This window comes from Ambystoma mexicanum, chromosome 7p, assembly GCF_040938575.1.
Source record: "Ambystoma mexicanum isolate Mex_15411 chromosome 7p, UKY_AmexF1_1, whole genome shotgun sequence".
In the NCBI taxonomy this organism is placed as follows: Eukaryota; Metazoa; Chordata; class Amphibia; order Caudata; family Ambystomatidae; genus Ambystoma; species Ambystoma mexicanum.
The window spans coordinates 346,357,892-346,374,166 of NC_090939.1; the positions used below are offsets into that span (position 1 = coordinate 346,357,892).

The 16,275-nt window shown below is 63.5% G+C and overlaps 1 protein-coding gene across 4 annotated transcripts in view; it reads right to left on the reverse strand.

Annotated features, from left to right (window-relative positions):
- NCAM2 (neural cell adhesion molecule 2) overlaps positions 1–16,275 on the reverse strand; it is a 1,850,180-nt gene that overhangs the window by 1,080,448 nt on the left and 753,457 nt on the right. The gene's annotated exons all lie outside the window — the stretch shown is intronic.

A 16,275-nucleotide genomic window follows, 5' to 3' on the forward strand; every position in this document is an offset into this window, starting at 1 on the left:
AAAGTGGGACCTTCTACTGCCATGCCTTCTCTTTGCTTATAGAGAAGTCCCTCAGGAGGGAGTAGGTTATTCTCCCTTTGAGCTTCTCTATGGCCATCCAGTCAGAGGTCCATTGGCCCTGATTAAGGAGGGATTGGAAGGTGCTCCTCCCCTCAAGCCAGTCAGAGTGACTGACTATGTGATAGGTCTCCGGAGGAGAATGTCACACATGATGGCAGAAGCAAGTGACAACTTGAAAGCTGGTCAAGCTCTGGTCAAACATTGGCACGACCAGAAGGCTAACATGGTTGAGTTTACTCAAGACCAGCTAGTTCTAGTTATGCTCCCAACAAGGCAGAGGGCCTTGCAAGACAAATGGATGGGACCCTTCAAGATTGTGGGAAAACTGGGAGAGGTCAACTATCTGGTGGATCTGGGCAGACCCAGGGAAGCTCCTAGAGTCTTCCACACCAACCGACTAAAAGCATACATCTCCAGACCTGATGTAGGAGCCTTGCTTCTAACTTCAGCTGCAGAGGAAGAAGAGAGTGAATCTCTCCCTGATCTCCTCAGAGGTGTGCCTTTAGATGAAAAAGTTGAAGGAGTCAATCTCTCTTCAGACCTGACACCTGAGCAACAAGAGGAGTGCAAATCTATATTAAATCAGTTTGCCTCCCTGTTCTCACTATCACCAGGCTTGACCCCTTGGGGCCAGCATGAGATACTCACTGGTGACTGTCTGCCAGTCAAAAGCAGAGGATACAGAATGTCAGAACATATCAGAACCCACATCAAAGGAGAGGTCAAGAAGATGCTTGATCTCGGGGTAATAGAGCCCTCTACTAGTCCATGGTCTAGCCCAGTTGTGTTAGTACCAAAGGCAGGGTCCAAAGACTTGAGATTCTGTGTGGACTATAGAGCTCTAAATGCAGTCACCAAGACTGATGCCCACCCTTTGCCCAGGACAGATGAGTTGGTGGATAAACTTGGTGCAGCCAAGTACCTCAGCACATTTGACCTGACGTCAGGCTATTGGCAAATAGCCCTGACAGACCATGCCAAGGAGAAAACTGCATTTTCAACCCCAGTTGGCTTGTACCAGTTTAAGGTCATGCCTTTTGGACTAAAAAATGCACCTGCCACATTCCAAAGGATGGTGAACCAAGTTCTAGCTCGGATGGAAGACTTCTGCATGGCATACTTGGATGACATTGCAGTCTTCAGCCACTCCTGGGAGGAGCATGTGAACCACCTAGGACATGTGTTGCAGGCCCTTGAACAGGCCCATTTGACAGTCAAAGCCAGTAAGTGCCAGATCGGTCAAAGTAAGGTGGTCTACCTTGGACATGAGGTAGGAGGTAGAGAAATAAGGCCTTTGCTCAGCAAGATTGAAGCTGTGCAAAATTGGACAACACCAACTACTCAAACCCAAGTGAGAGCTTTCCTAGGCCTCACTGGGTATTACAGGAATTTCATTGAGAACTATGGGACCATAGCTTCTCCACTGAATGTAATCTCCTCTCCCAAATTCCCTAAAAAGGTAAAATGGAATGAGGAGTGCAATCAGGCCTTTGAAAAACTGAAGAGAGCTCTTTGCCAAGCTCCAGTGTTAAGAGCTCCTGACTACCACCAAACTTTCATTGTACAAACTGATGCTTCCAATGTAGGTATAGGTGCAGTTCTAAGCCAACTGGATGAGAAGGGTAGGGAGCACCCCATTTGCTTCATCAGTAGGAAACTGAAGGATCCTGAGACAAGGTGGGCAACTATCGAATGAGAATGCTTTGCTATTGTGTGGGCACTGAAGAAGTTTAGGCCATACTTGTATGGTTCTACTTTTGTTATTCAGACTGACCACCAACCCTTGAGATGGTTAATGCAATGAAAGGGGAAAATCCCAAACTATTGAGATGGTCAATCTGCCTGCAAGGGTTTGATTTCACCATTGAGCACAGGTCAGGGTGTCACCATCAAAATGCTGATGGACTCTCTAGGATGTATATCATCGACTAGAGGTATGAGGTTCATCCAGGAGTGGATTAAATCCTCCTGTCCCTTAGTCTGGGGGGGGCGAGTGTTAGGGAGAATTCTCTGTTTAGGCTGAATTTCCCTACCTAGTGAGTCCCCCAGCAGCTTTGCTGGATTTCTGGGGTTTATTTTTTTCTCCTGCCAAGAGTGAGACTCTTTTACCCTCACTCTTGGGCATGTTGAAGTGTGTTTTCTTGGTTAAACCTTGTGTTGAATGGGCTATGGGGTCTTTTACTCCATAAGGCCTCAGGTATTTTTGTGATGTGGGTTACACAGCACCCTCTGTGCCGTGACCCAGGGGTGTCCTAGGGACTCCCCAACATAGACTCCATACCCTGGGACTGACTACTGTGTCCCAGGGCATGTAAAGTCACCAAAGACTTTGCTAGTCTTGAATCCTGAACAGAACCAGTACAAACCATCATATTGTGGACGTACTGGCTGGGGCAATTCGATTGCCCCAGGGTCTGTTAGTCGAGGGGGCACGTCTCCGTCCCCCCTGATCGAGTTTTGGCTGGTGGCAGTGGAAACTACGTTTTATATTCGACCGCGAATATTTTCCTATGGGATTTCCCATTGTTTTAGGCTAACACATTTAATTATTTATTTACGGTAGCCTTAAACATACCGCCGGTTTATATATTTATTATTATAACTCCGGTTGGGATTTTTTGCCAAAACTTGATGCTAAAATGGCGTTGGCATTCGCCTCTGTAACTCTGACCCAAAGTGGAGCCCTTTGTCCCACTTTTGGCGGGCTTCTCCACAGAAGCCCTCCAAAGTGGTGCCACTCTGTCTGGGGTACTTAGGAGGGGTGGAGGGGGGTTTAGGCACCCTGGACTGGGTTACCTAGGTAACTCAAGTCGCACTCCGTCCTGATTGGCCCAAGTGGTGAGCCGGCCGGCTCACCACTTAGCATGTTTGAGTGACAGCTAGGCTGGGTGAATGGGGGTTTGCTGCATAAAAGCAGGGCTTTGGGGACTGGAACTTCAGAAGTCGCCACAGGACCTAAGAATCCGACGAGGGACGAGCTGAGCTGATCTGCTACGACGACACCGCCGTTGGAGCCCTGCTGAACCATCTCACCACTTTTCCCGACGACCGAGGAGAACTCTTAACGGAGTGGCTCCTTCCCTTGACTGGTGGGGACAACCAGTTTTCACCTTCTTTCCGCTCTTCGAGGTATCTCGTGGCCGCCTTGCCAGTGCCAAGCACCCCGGCAACCGGAATACCCACCACTTTTACCCCAACCGCGAAAGTCGGTACAACCCTTTAACCGGAGGACTCCGCGGCTGGTCTCTTCCCGGGCAGTGCAACGACCTTCTTCTTCTGCTCTTCAGCGAGATCTTCTTCTCCCCTGACCGACGTCGAGCCTTGCTGCCACTGCCTGGAACCACTGCCCCCGCTGGAGGATCCTTTCCGTTAAGGTACCGTGTTCCGCCTGGCTTCCCTTGCCACCGACTGTACGGGGTAGTTTTAGCCCCCGGCTTTCGATCCTGGGATTGCCTGGGACACTTTGGCTAAACTTTCTAAGCCTCTCTAACTCTTTTCCGAACTCTCTTGCAAGACTCTGAATCCCTACCAACTGTGTGATCTTGGGCACGTTTTCGCTCTGTCTGCTCTAAGAGTGGGCCCTGCTTAGTGACTTTTGCTCACCTGTGACTGTGTGCTTCTTTGAGCTTACAAAAAGTGTTCTTAAACTTAGAGTGGTGTGTTTATCCTAATTCTGCTCCTTCTCCCTTCTTTTTACCTACTAGAGTGTCATCTAACGTTAAGCGCTCACCTCTGTTTGAATTATGTGGTGTTAACTTAGAGTTGTCTAGATAGGAATAAGGATTGAGACTGCTTTCCATATAACTGTGTTTAGAGTGTTTTACTATATTTTACTAGAGTGTTTTCAACTTATGTGTTCTTGAAAATAAATAACTATATACTTTTGAAACCAAGCTCTGGTCAGTGTTTGCTTGTGCTATTGTGTCTGAGTACATATTGTGTATACTTTACATACTGCCTAACTCTTCTTGAGGGAAGTCTGACTGCTCAGCCACAGCTACCAGGTAAATCTGGGTGGTGCGGACTGCTACCAAGTGGGTTTACTGCTATACCTGTAGTCTTAAATCTTTTGCAGTGTTCCCCAAGGGAACTGCACAGGTTTCTGCCTAACACTCCCCCTACCCCGATCATGCCCTGTGTGTCTCTCCCCCTCCCGCCCAACCCCCGCTCATGCCCCGTGTGTCTCTCTACCTGCCCCCCACCCCTGCTCATGCCCTGTGTGTCTCTCTCCCTCCCCCCACCCCCGCTCATGACCCATGTGTCTCGCCAACCTCCCCCCACCCCCTGCTCATGCCCCGTGTGTCTCTCTCCCTGCCCCCCACCCCGCTCATGCCCCGTGTGTCTCTCCCCCTCCACCCCACCCCCCGCTCATGCCCCGTGTGTCTCTCCCCCCCACCCCCGCTCATGCCCTGTTTGTCTCTCTCCCTCCCCCCACCCCCTTCTCATGCCCCGTGTGTCTCTCTCCCTCCCCCATCCCCCGCTCATGCCCCGTGTGTCTCTCTCACTCTCCCCCTCCCGCCAACCCACACTCATGCCCCGTGTGTCTCTCTCACTCCCCTCCACCCCCGCTCATGCCCCGTGTGTCTCTCTCCCTCCCCCCACCCCCGCTCATTCCCCGTGTGTCTCTCCCACTCCTGCCCACCCCCTGCTCATGCCCCGTGTGTCTCTCTCCCTGCCCCCCACCCCGCTCATGCCCCGTGTGTCTCTCCCCCTCCACCCCACCCCCCGCTCATGCCCCGTGTGTCTCTCCCCCCCACCCCCACTCATGCCCCGTTTGTCTCTCTCCCTCCCCCCACCCCCGCTCATGCCCTGTGTGTCTCTCCCCCTCCCGCCCATGCCCTGTGTGTATTCCTCGCTCCCCCCACCCCCGCTCATGCCCTGTGTGTCTCTCTCCCTCCCCCCACCCCCCGCTCATGCCCCGTGTGTCTCTCTCCCTCTCCCCCTCCCGCCCACCTCTGCTCATGCCCCGTGTGTCCCTCTCCCTCCCCCCACCCCCGCTCATGCCCTGTGTGTCTCTCTCTCCCTCCCCCCACCCCGCTCATGCCCCGTGTGTCTCTCCCCCTCCCGCCCAACCCCCGCTCATTCCCAGTGTGTCTCTCTACCTGCCCCCCACCCCCGCTCATGCCCCGTGTGTCTCTCTCCTTCCCCCCCACTCATGACCCATGTGTCTCTCTCCCTCCCCCCACCCCCTGCTCATGCCCCGTGTGTCTCTCTCCCTGCCCCCCACCCCGCTCATGCCCCGTGTGTCTCTCCCCCTCCACCCCACCCCCCGCTCATGCCCGGTATGTCTCTCCCCCCATCCCTGCTCATGCCCTGTTTGTCTCTCTCCCTCCCCCCCACCCCCCGCTCATGCCCCGTGTGTCTCTCCCCATCCCCCCACCTCTGCTCATGCCCTGTGTGTCTCTCATACTCCCGCCCACCCTCCACTCATGCCCCGTGTGTCTCTCCCCCTCCCGCACACCCCCCGCTCATGCCCCATGTGTCTCTCCCCCTCCCGGCTACCCCCCGCTCATGCCCCGTGTGCCTCTCCCCCTCCCCCCACCCCCGCTCATGCCCTGTGTGTCTCTCCCCCTCCCGCCCAAGCCCTGTGTGTATCTCTCCCCCCCACCCCCGCTCATGCCCCGTGTGTCTCTCGAACCTCCCCCCCACCCCCGCTTATGCCCCGTGTGTCTCTCTCCCTCTCCCCCTCCCGCCCACCCCCGCTCATGCCCCGTGTGTGTCTCTCCCCCCACCCCCGCTCATGCCCCGTGTGTCTCTCTCCCTCCCCCTACCCCGATCATGCCCCGTGTGTCTCTCCCCCTCCCGCCCAACCCCCGCTCATGCCCCGTGTGTCTCTCTACCTGCCCCCCACCCCTGCTCATGCCCTGTGTGTCTCTCTCCCTCCCCCCACCCCCAGCTCATGCCCTGTGTGTCTCTCCCCCCCACCCCCGCTCATGCCCCGTTGTGTGTCTCTCCCTCCCCCCACCCCCGCTCATGCCCCGTGTGTCTCTCTCCCTCCCCCCACCCCGCTCATGCACCGTGTGTCTCTCCCCCTCCCGCCCAACCCCCGCTCATACCCCGTGTGTCTCTTTACCTGCCCCCACCCCTGCTCATTCCCTGTGTGTCTCTCTCCATCCCCCCACCCCCCGCTCATGCCCCGTGTGTCTCTCTCCCCCCACCCCCCGCTCATGCCCCGTTTGTCTCTCTCCCTTCCCCCCACCTCCCGCTCATGTCCCGTGTGTCTCTCGACCTCCCCCCACCCCCGCTCATGCCCCGTGTGTCTCTCTAACTCCCCTTCACCCCTGCTCATGCCCCGTGTGTCTCTCTCCCTCCCTCCCCACCCCCGCTCATGCCCCGTGTGTCTCTCCCCATCCCGCCACCCCCTGCTCATGCCCCGTTTGTCTCTCTCCCTCTCCCCCTCCCGCCCACCCCCGCTCATGCCCCGTGTGTCTCTTTCCCTCCCCCCACCCCGCTCATGCCCCGTGTGTCTCTCTCCCTCCCCCCACCCCGCTCATGCCCCGTGTGTCTCTCCCCCTCCCGCCCAACTTCCGCTCATGCCCCGTGTGTCTCTCTACCTGCCCCCCACCCCCACTCATGCCCTGTGTGTCTCTCTCCCTCCCCCACCCCCCGCTCATGCCCCGTGTGTCTCTCTCCCCCCACCCCCCGCTCATGCCCCGTTTGTCTCTCTCCCTTCCCCCAACCCCCCGCTCATGCCCCGTTTGTCTCTCGACCTCCCCCCCACCCCCGCTCATGCCCCGTGTGTCTCTCTAAATCCCGCCCATCCTCCGCTCATGCCCCGTGTGTCTCTCTAACTCCCCTCCACCCCTGCACAAGTCCCGTGTGTCTGTCTCCCTCCCACCCCACCCCCGCTTATGCCCCGTGTGTCTCTCCCCATCCTGCCCACCCCCTGCTCATGCCCCGTGTGTTTCTCCCCCTCCCGCCCACCCCTGACTCATGCCCCGTGTGTCTCTCCCCCTCCTGCCCACCCCCCGCTCATGCCCCATCTGTCTCTCTCCCTCTCCCCCTCCCGCCCACCTCTGCTCATGCCCCGTGTGTCTCTCTATCTCCCCCCCACCCCTGCTCATGCCCTGTGTGTCTCTCTCCCTCCCCCCCACCCCGCTCATGCCCCGTGTGTCTCTCCTCCTCCCCCCCACCCCCGCTCATGCCCCGTGTGCCTCTCTACTTGCCCCCCACCCCTGCTCATGCCCCGTGTGTCTCTCTCCCTCCCACCCACCCCCCACTCATGCCCAGTGTTTCTCTCTCCCTACCCCCCACCCCCGCTCATGCCCCGTGTGTCTCTCACCCTCCCGCCCATTCCCTGTGTGTATCTCTCCCTCCCCCCACCCCCGCTCATGCCCCGTGTGTCTCTCTCTCTCTCCCCCCATCCCCCGCTCATGCCCCGTGTGTCTCTCTCCCTCTCCCCCTCCCACCAACCCCCGCTCATGCCCCGTGAGTCTCTCGACCTCCCCCCCACCCCCGCTCATGCCCAGTGTGTCTCTCTAAATCCCCCCAACCTCCGCTCATGCCCCGTGTGTCTCTCTAACTCCCCTCCACCCCTGTGCATGCCCCGTGTGTCTCTCTCCCTCCCTCCCCACCCCCGCTCATGCCCCGTGTGTCTCTCCCCATCCTGCCCGCCCCCTGCTCATGCCCCGTGTGTCTCTCCCCCTCTCGCCCACCCCTGACTCATGCCCCGTGTGTCTCTCCCCTCCTGCCCAACCCCCGCTCATGCCCCGTGTGGCTCTCTCCCTCTCCCGCCCACCTCTGCTTATGCCCCGTGTGTCTCTCGCCCTCCCCCCACCCCCGCTCATGCCCTGTGTGTCTCTCTCTCTCCCCCCACCCCGCTCATGCCCCGTGTGTCTCTCCCCCTCCAACCCAACCCCCGCTCATGCCCCGTGTGCCTCTCTACTTGCCCCCCACCCCCGCTCATGCCCCGTGTGTCTCTCTCCCTCCCCCCCACCCCCGCTCATGCCCGTGTGTCTCTCTCCCTCCCGCCCACCCCCCACTCATGCCCAGTGTTTCTCTCTCCCTCCCCCCCACCCCCGCTCATGCCCCGTGTGTCTCTCACCCTCCCGCCAATTCCCTGTGTGTATCTCTCCCTCCCCCCACCCCCGCTCATGCCCCGTGTGTCTCTCTCCCTCCCCCATCCCCCGCTCATGCCCCGTGTGTCTCTCTCCCTCTCCCCCTCCCGCCAACCCCCACTCATGCCCCGAGTGTCTCTCACCCTCCCCTCCACCTCCGCTCATGCCCTGTGTGTCCCTCTCCCTCCCCCCACCCCCGCTCATGCCCCGTGTGTCTCTCCCCCTCCTGCCCACCCCCTGCTCATGCCCCGTGTGCCTCTCTCCCTGCCCCCCACACTGCTCATGCCCCGTGTGTCTCTCTCCCTCCCTCCCCACCCCCGCTCATGCCCCGTGTGCCGCTACCCCTCCCCCCCACCCCCGCTCATGCCCCGTGTGTCTATCCCCCTCCCGCCCATGCCCCGTGTGTATCTGTCCCTCCCCCCACCCCCGCTCATGCCCCGTATGTCTCTCTCCCTCCCCCTACCCCATGCCCCGTGTGTCTCTCTCCCTCTCCCCCTCCCGCCCACCTCTGCTCATGCCCCGTGTGTCTCTCGATCCACCCCCCCCCCGCTCATGCCCCGTGTGTCTCTCTCCCTCCCCCCACCCCGCTCATGCCCCGTGTGTCTCTCCCCCTCCCGCCCAACCCCCGCTCATGCCCCGTGTGTCTCTCTACCTGCCTCCCACCCCCGCTCATGCCCCGTGTGTCTCTCTCCCTCCCCCCCACCCCCGCTCATGACCCATGTGTCTCGCCAACCTCCCCCCCACCCCCTGCTCATGCCCCGTGTGTCTCTCTCCCTGCCCCCACCCCGCTCATGCCCCGTGTGTCTCTCCCCCTCCACCCCACCCCCCGCTCATGCCCCGTGTGTCTCTCCCCCCCACCCCCGCTCATGCCCTGTTTGTCTCTCTCCCTCCCCCCACCCCCTGCTCATGCCCCGTGTGTCTCTCTCCCTCCCCCATCCCCCGATCATGCCCCGTGTGTCTCTCTCACTCTCCCCCTCCCGCCAACCCCCACTCATGCCCCGTGTGTCTCTCTCACTCCCCTCCACCCCCGCTCATGCCCCGTGTGTCTCTCTCCCTCCCCCCACCCCGCTCATGCCCCGTATGTCTCTCCCACTCCTGCCCACCCCCTGCTCATGCCCCGTGTGTCTCTCTCCCTGCCCCCCACCCCGCTCATGCCCCGTGTGTCTCTCCCCCTCCACCCCACCCCCCGCTCTTGCCCCGTGTGTCTCTCCCCCCCACCCCCACTCATGCCCCGTTTGTCTCTCTCCCTCCCCCCACCCCCCGCTCATGCCCCGTGTGTCTCTCTCCCTCCCCCCACCCCCGCTCATGCCCTGTGTGTCTCTCCCCCTCCCGCCCACCCCCCGCTCATGCCACGTGTGTCACTCCCCCTCCCGCCCACCCCCCGCTCATGCCCCGTGTGTCTCTCCCCCTCCCGCCCACCCCCCGCTCATGCCCCGTGTGCCTCTACCCCTCCCCCCCACCCCCGCTCATGCCCCGTGTGTCTCACCCCCTCCCGCCCATGCCCTGTGTGTATTCCTCCCTCCCCCCACCCCCGCTCATGCCCTGTGTGTCTCTCTCCCTCCCCCCACCCCCCGCTCATGCCCCGTGTGTCTCTCTCCCTCTCCCCCTCCCGCCCACCTCTGCTCATGCCCCGTGTGTCTCTCTCCCTCCCCCCACCCCCGCTCATGCCCTGTGTGTCTCTCTCTCCCTCCCCCACCCCGCTCATGCCCCGTGTGTCTCTCCCCCTCCCGCCCAACCCCCGCTCATTCCCAGTGTGTCGCTCTACCTGCCCCCCACCCCCGCTCATGCCCCGTGTGTCTCTCCCCTTCCCCCCCACTCATGACCCATGTGTCTCTCTCCCTCCCCCCACCCCCTGCTCATGCCCCGTGTGTCTCTCTCCCTGCACCCCACCCCGCTCATGCCCCGTGTGTCTCTCCCCCTCCACCCCACCCCCCGCTCATGCCCGGTGTGTCTCTCCCCCATCCCTGCTCATGCCCTGTTTGTCTCTCTACCTCCCCCCCACCCTCCGCTCATGCCCCGTGTGTCTCTCCCCCTCCCCCCACCTCCGCTCATGCCTTGTGTGTCTCTCATACTCCCGCCCACCCTCCACTCATGCCCCGTGTGTCTCTCCCCCTCCCGCACACCCCCCGCTCATGCCCCATGTGTCTCTCCCCCTCCCGCCTACCCCCCGCTCATGCCCCGTGTGCCTCTCCCCCTCCCCCCACCCCCGCTCATGCCCTGTGTGTCTCTCCCCCTCCCTCCCAAGCCCTGTGTGTATCTCTCCCCCCCACCCCCGCTCATGCCCCATGTGTCTCTCGAACCTCCCCCCCACCCCCGCTTATGCCCTGTGTGTCTCTCTCCCTCTCCCCCTCCCGGCCACCCCCGCTCATGCCCCGTGTGTGTCTCTCTCCCCCACCCCCGCTCATGCCCCGTGTGTCTCTCTCCCTCCCCCTACCCCGATCATGCCCCGTGTGTCTCTCCCCCTCCCGCCCAACCCCCGCTCATGCCCCGTGTGTCTCTCTACCTGCCCCCCTCCCCTGCTCATGCCCTGTGAGTCTCTCTCCCTCCCCCCACCCCCGCTCATGCCCTGTGTGTCTCTCCCCCCCACCCCCGCTCATGCCCCATGTGTCTCTCTCTCCCCCCCACCCCTGCTTATGCCCCGTGTGTCTCTCTCCCTCTCCCCCTCCCGCCCACCCCCGCTCATGCCCCGTTGTGTGTCTCGATCCTCCCCCCCACCCGCGCTCATGCCCCGTGTGTCTCTCTCCCTCCCCCCACCCCGCTCATGCACCGTGTTGTTCTCTCCCTCTCCCGCCAAACCCCCGCTCATGCCCCGTGTGTCTCTTTACCTGCCCCCACCCCTGCTCATGCCCTGTGTGTCTCTCTCCCTCCCCCCACCCCCCGCTCATGCCCCGTGTGTCTCTCTCCCCCCACCCTCCGCTCATGCCCCGTTTGTCTCTCTCCCTTCCCCCACCTCCCGCTCATGTCCCGTGTGTCTCTCGACCTCCCCCCCACCCCCACTCATGCCCCGTGTGTCTCACCCCCTTCCGCACACCCCCCGCTCATGCCCCATGTGTCTCTCCCCCTCCCGGCTACCCCCCGCTCATGCCCCGTGTGCCTCTCCCCCTCCCCCCACCCCCGCTCATGCCCTGTGTGTCTCTCCCCCTCCCGCCCAAGCCCTGTGTGTATCTCTCCCCCCCACCCCCGCTCATGCCCCGTGTGTCTCTCGAACCCCCCCCACCCCCGCTTATGCCCCGTGTGTCTCTCTCCCTCTCCCCCTCCCGCCCACCCCCACTCATGCCCCGTGTGTGTCTCTCCCCCCCACCCCCGCTCATGCCCCGTGTGTCTCTCTCCCTCCCCCTACCCCGATCATGCCCTGTGTGTCTCTCCCCCTCCCGCCCAACCCCCGCTCATGCCCCGTGTGTCTCTCTACCTGCCCCCCACCCCTGCTCATGCCCTGTGTGTCTCTCTCCCTCCCCCCACCCCCCGCTCATGCCCTGTGTGTCTCTCCCCCCCACCCCCGCTCATGCCCCATGTGTCTCTCTCTCCCCCCCACCCCTGCTTATGCCCCGTGTGTCTCTCTCCCTCTCCCCCTCCCGCCCACCCCCGCTCATGCCCCGTTGTGTGTCTCGATCCTCCCCCCCACCCCCGCTCATGCCCTGTGTGTCTCTCTCCCTCCCCCCACCCCGCTCATGCACCGTGTGTCTCTCCCCCTCCCGCCCAAACCCCGCTCATGCCCCGTGTGTCTCTTTACCTGCCCCCACCCCTGCTCATGCCCTGTGTGTCTCTCTCCCTCCCCCCACCCCATGCTCATGCCCCGTGTGTCTCTCTCCCCCCACCCACCCCGCTCATGCACCGTGTGTCTCTCCCCCTCCCGCCCAAACCCCGCTCATGCCCCGTGTGTCTCTTTACCTGCCCCCACCCCTGCTCATGCCCTGTGTGTCTCTCTCCCTCCCCCCACCCCATGCTCATGCCCCGTTTGTCTCTCTCCCTTCCCCCCACCTCCCGCTCATGTCCCGTGTGTCTCTCGACCTCCCCCCCACCCCCGCTCATGCCCCGTGTGTCTCTCTAACTCCCCTCCACCCCTGCTCATGCCCCGTGTGTCTCTCTCCCTCCCTCCCCACCCCCGCTCATGCCCCGTGTGTCTCTCCCCATCCCGCCACCCCCTGCTCATGCCCCGTGTGTCTCTCTCCTTCCCCCCCACCCCCGTTTATGCCCCGTTTGTCTCTCTCCCTCTCCCCCTCCCGCCCACCCCCGCTCATGCCCCGTGTGTCTCTTTCCCTCCCCCCACCCCGCTCATGCCCCGTGTGTCTCTCTCCCTCCCCCCACCCCGCTCATGCCCCGTGTGTCTCTCCCCCTCCCGCCCAACCCCCGCTCATGCCCCGTGTGTCTCTCTACCTGCCCCCCACCCCCACTCATGCCCTGTGTGTCTCTCTCCCTCCCCCACCCCCCGCTCATGCCCCGTGTGTCTCTCTCCCCCCCACCCCCCGCTCATGCCCCGTTTGTCTCTCTCCCTTCCCCCAACCCCCCGCTCATGCCCCGTGTGTCTCTCGACCTCCCCCCCACCCCCGCTCATGCCCCGTGTGTCTCTCTAAATCCCCCCCATCCTCCGCTCATGCCCCGTGTGTCTCTCTAACTCCCCTCCACCCCTGCACAAGTCCCGTGTGTCTGTCTCCCTCCCTCCCCACCCCCGCTTATGCCCCGTGTGTCTCTCCCCATCCCGCCCACCCCCTGCTCATGCCCCGCGTGTCTCTCCCCCTCCCGCCCACCCCTGACTCATGCCCCGTGTGTCTCTCCCCCTCCTGCCCACCCCCCGCTCATGCCCCGTGTGTCTCTCTCCCTCTCCCCCTCCCGCCCACCTCTGCTCATGCCCCGTGTGTCTCTCTATCTCCCCCCCACCCCTGCTCATGCCCTGTGTGTCTCTCTCCCTCCCCCCACCCCGCTCATGCCCCGTGTGTCTCTCCTCCTCCCCCACACCCACGCTCATGCCCCGTGTGCCTCTCTACTTGCCCCCCACCCCCGCTCATGCCCCGTGTGTCTCTCTCCCTCCCACCCACCCCCCACTCATGCCCAGTGTTTCTCTCTCCCTACCCCCCACCCCCACTCATGCCCCGTGTGTCTCTCTCCCTCTCCCCCTCCCGCCCACCTCTGCTCATGCCCCGTGTGTCTCTCTATCTCCCCCCCACCCCTGCTCATGCCCTGTGTGTCTCTCTCCCTCCCCCCACCCCGCTCATGCCCCGTGTGTCTCTCCTCCTCCCCCACACCCACGCTCATGCCCCGTGTGCCTCTCTACTTGCCCCCCACCCCCGCTCATGCCCCGTGTGTCTCTCTCCCTCCCACCCACCCCCCACTCATGCCCAGTGTTTCTCTCTCCCTACCCCCCACCCCCACTCATGCCCCGTGTGTCTCTCACCCTCCCGCCCATTCCCTGTGTGTATCTCTCCCTCCCCCCACCCCCGCTCATGCCCCGTGTGTCTCTCTCTCTCTCCCCCATCCCCCGCTCATGCCCCGTGTGTCTCTCTCCCTCTCCCCCTCCCACCAACCCCCGCTCATGCCCCGTGTGTCTCTCGACCTCCCCCCCACCCCCGCTCATGCCCCGTGTGTCTCTCTAAATCCCCCCCACCCTCCGCTCATGCCCCGTGTGTCTCTCTAACTCCCCTCCACCCCTGTGCATGCCCCGTGTGTCTCTCTCCCTCCCTCCCCACCCCGCTCATGCCCCGTGTGTCTCTCCCCATCCCGCCCGCCCCCTGCTCATGCCCTGTGTGTCTCTCCCCCTCCCGCCCACACCCCCGCTCATGCCCCGTGTGTCTCTCTCCCTCTCCCGCTCCCGCCCACCTCTGCTTATGCCCCGTGTGTCTCTCGCCCTCCCCCCACCCCCGCTCATGCCCTGTGTGTCTCTCTCCCTCCCCCCACCCCGCTCATGCCCCGTGTGTCTCTCTCCCTCCCCCCACCCCGCTCATGCCCCGTGTGTCTCTCCCCCTCCCGCCCAACCCCCGCTCATGCCCCGTGTGTCTCTCTACCTGCCCCCCACCCCCACTCATGCCCTGTGTGTCTCTCTCCCTCCCCCACCCCCCGCTCATGCCCCGTGTGTCTCTCTCCCCCCCACCCCCCGCTCATGCCCCGTTTGTCTCTCTCCCTTCCCCCAACCCCCTGCTCATGCCCCGTGTGTCTCTCGACCTCCCCCCCACCCCCGCTCATGCCCCGTGTGTCTCTCTAAATCCCCCCCATCCTCCGCTCATGCCCCGTGTGTCTCTCTAACTCCCCTTCACCCCTGCACAAGTCCCGTGTGTCTGTCTCCCTCCCTCCCCACCCCCGCTTATGCCCCGTGTGTCTCTCCCCATCCCGCCCACCCCCTGCTCATGCCCCGCGTGTCTCTCCCCCTCCCGCCCACCCCTGACTCATGCCCCGTGTGTCTCTCCCCCTCCTGCCCACCCCCCGCTCATGCCCCGTGTGTCTCTCTCCCTCTCCCCCTCCCGCCCACCTCTGCTCATGCCCCGTGTGTCTCTCTATCTCCCCCCCACCCCAGCTCATGCCCTGTGTGTCTCTCTCCCTCCCCCCACCCCGCTCATGCCCCGTGTGTCTCTCCTCCTCCCCCACACCCACGCTCATGCCCCGTGTGCCTCTCTACTTGCCCCCCACCCCCGCTCATGCCCCGTGTGTCTCTCTCCCTCCCACCCACCCCCCACTCATGCCCAGTGTTTCTCTCTCCCTACCCCCCACCCCCACTCATGCCCCGTGTGTCTCTCACCCTCCCGCCCATTCCCTGTGTGTATCTCTCCCTCCCCCCACCCCCGCTCATGCCCCGTGTGTCTCTCTCTCTCCCCCATCCCCCGCTCATGCCCCGTGTGTCTCTCTCCCTCTCCCCCTCCCACCAACCCCCGCTCATGCCCCGTGTGTCTCTCGACCTCCCCCCCACCCCCGCTCATGCCCCGTGTGTCTCTCTAAATCCCCCCCACCCTCCGCTCATGCCCCGTGTGTCTCTCTAACTCCCCTCCACCCCTGTGCATGCCCCGTGTGTCTCTCTCCCTCCCTCCCCACCCCGCTCATGCCCCGTGTGTCTCTCCCCATCCCGCCCGCCCCCTGCTCATGCCCCGTGTGTCTCTCCCCCTCCCGCCCACACCCCCGCTCATGCCCCGTGTGTCTCTCTCCCTCTCCCGCTCCCGCCCACCTCTGCTTATGCCCCGTGTGTCTCTCGCCCTCCCCCCACCCCCGCTCATGCCCTGTGTGTCTCTCTCCCTCCCCCCACCCCGCTCATGCCCCGTGTGTCTCTCCCCCTCCAACCCAACCCCCGCTCATGCCCCGTGTGCCTCTCTACTTGCCCCCCACCCCCGCTCATGCCCCGTGTGTCTCTCTCCCTCCCCCCACCCCCGCTCATGCCCCGTGTGTCTCTCTCCCTCCCGCCCACCCCCCACTCATGCCCAGTGTTTCTCTCTCCCTCCCCTCCACCCCCGCTCATGCCCCGTGTGTCTCTCACCCTCCCGCCAATTCCCTGTGTGTATCTCTCCCTCCCCCCACCCCCGCTCATGCCCCGTGTGTCTCTCTCCCTCCCCCATCCCCCGCTCATTCCCCGTGTGTCTCTCACCCTCCCGCCAATTCCCTGTGTGTCTCTCACCCTCCCCTACACCTCCGCTCATGCCCTGTGTGTCCATCTCCCTCCCCCCACCCCCGCTCATGCCCCGTGTGTCTCTCCCCCTCCTGCCCACCCCCTGCTCATGCCCCGTGTGCCTCTCTCCCTGCCCCCCACACTGCGCACGCCCCGTGTGTCTCTCTCCCTCCCTCCCCACCCCCGCTCATGCCCCGTGTGCCGCTACCCCTCCCCCCCACCCCCGCTCATGCCCCGTGTGTCTATCCCCCTCCCGCCCATGCCCCGTGTGTATCTGTCCCTCCCCCCACCCCCGCTCATGCCCCGTATGTCTCTCTCCCTCCCCCCACCCCATGCTCATGCCCCGTGTGTCTCTCTCCCTCTCCCCCTCCCGCCCACCTCTGCTCATGCCCCGTGTGTCTCTCGATCCACCCCCCCTCCCCCGCTCATGCCCCGTGTGTCTCTCTCCCTCCCCCCACCCCGCTCATGCCCCGTGTGTCTCTCCCCCTCCCGCCCAACCCCCGCTCATGCCCCGTGTGTCTCTCTACCTGCCTCCCACCCCCGCTCATGCCCCGTGTGTCTCTCTCCCTCCCCCCCACC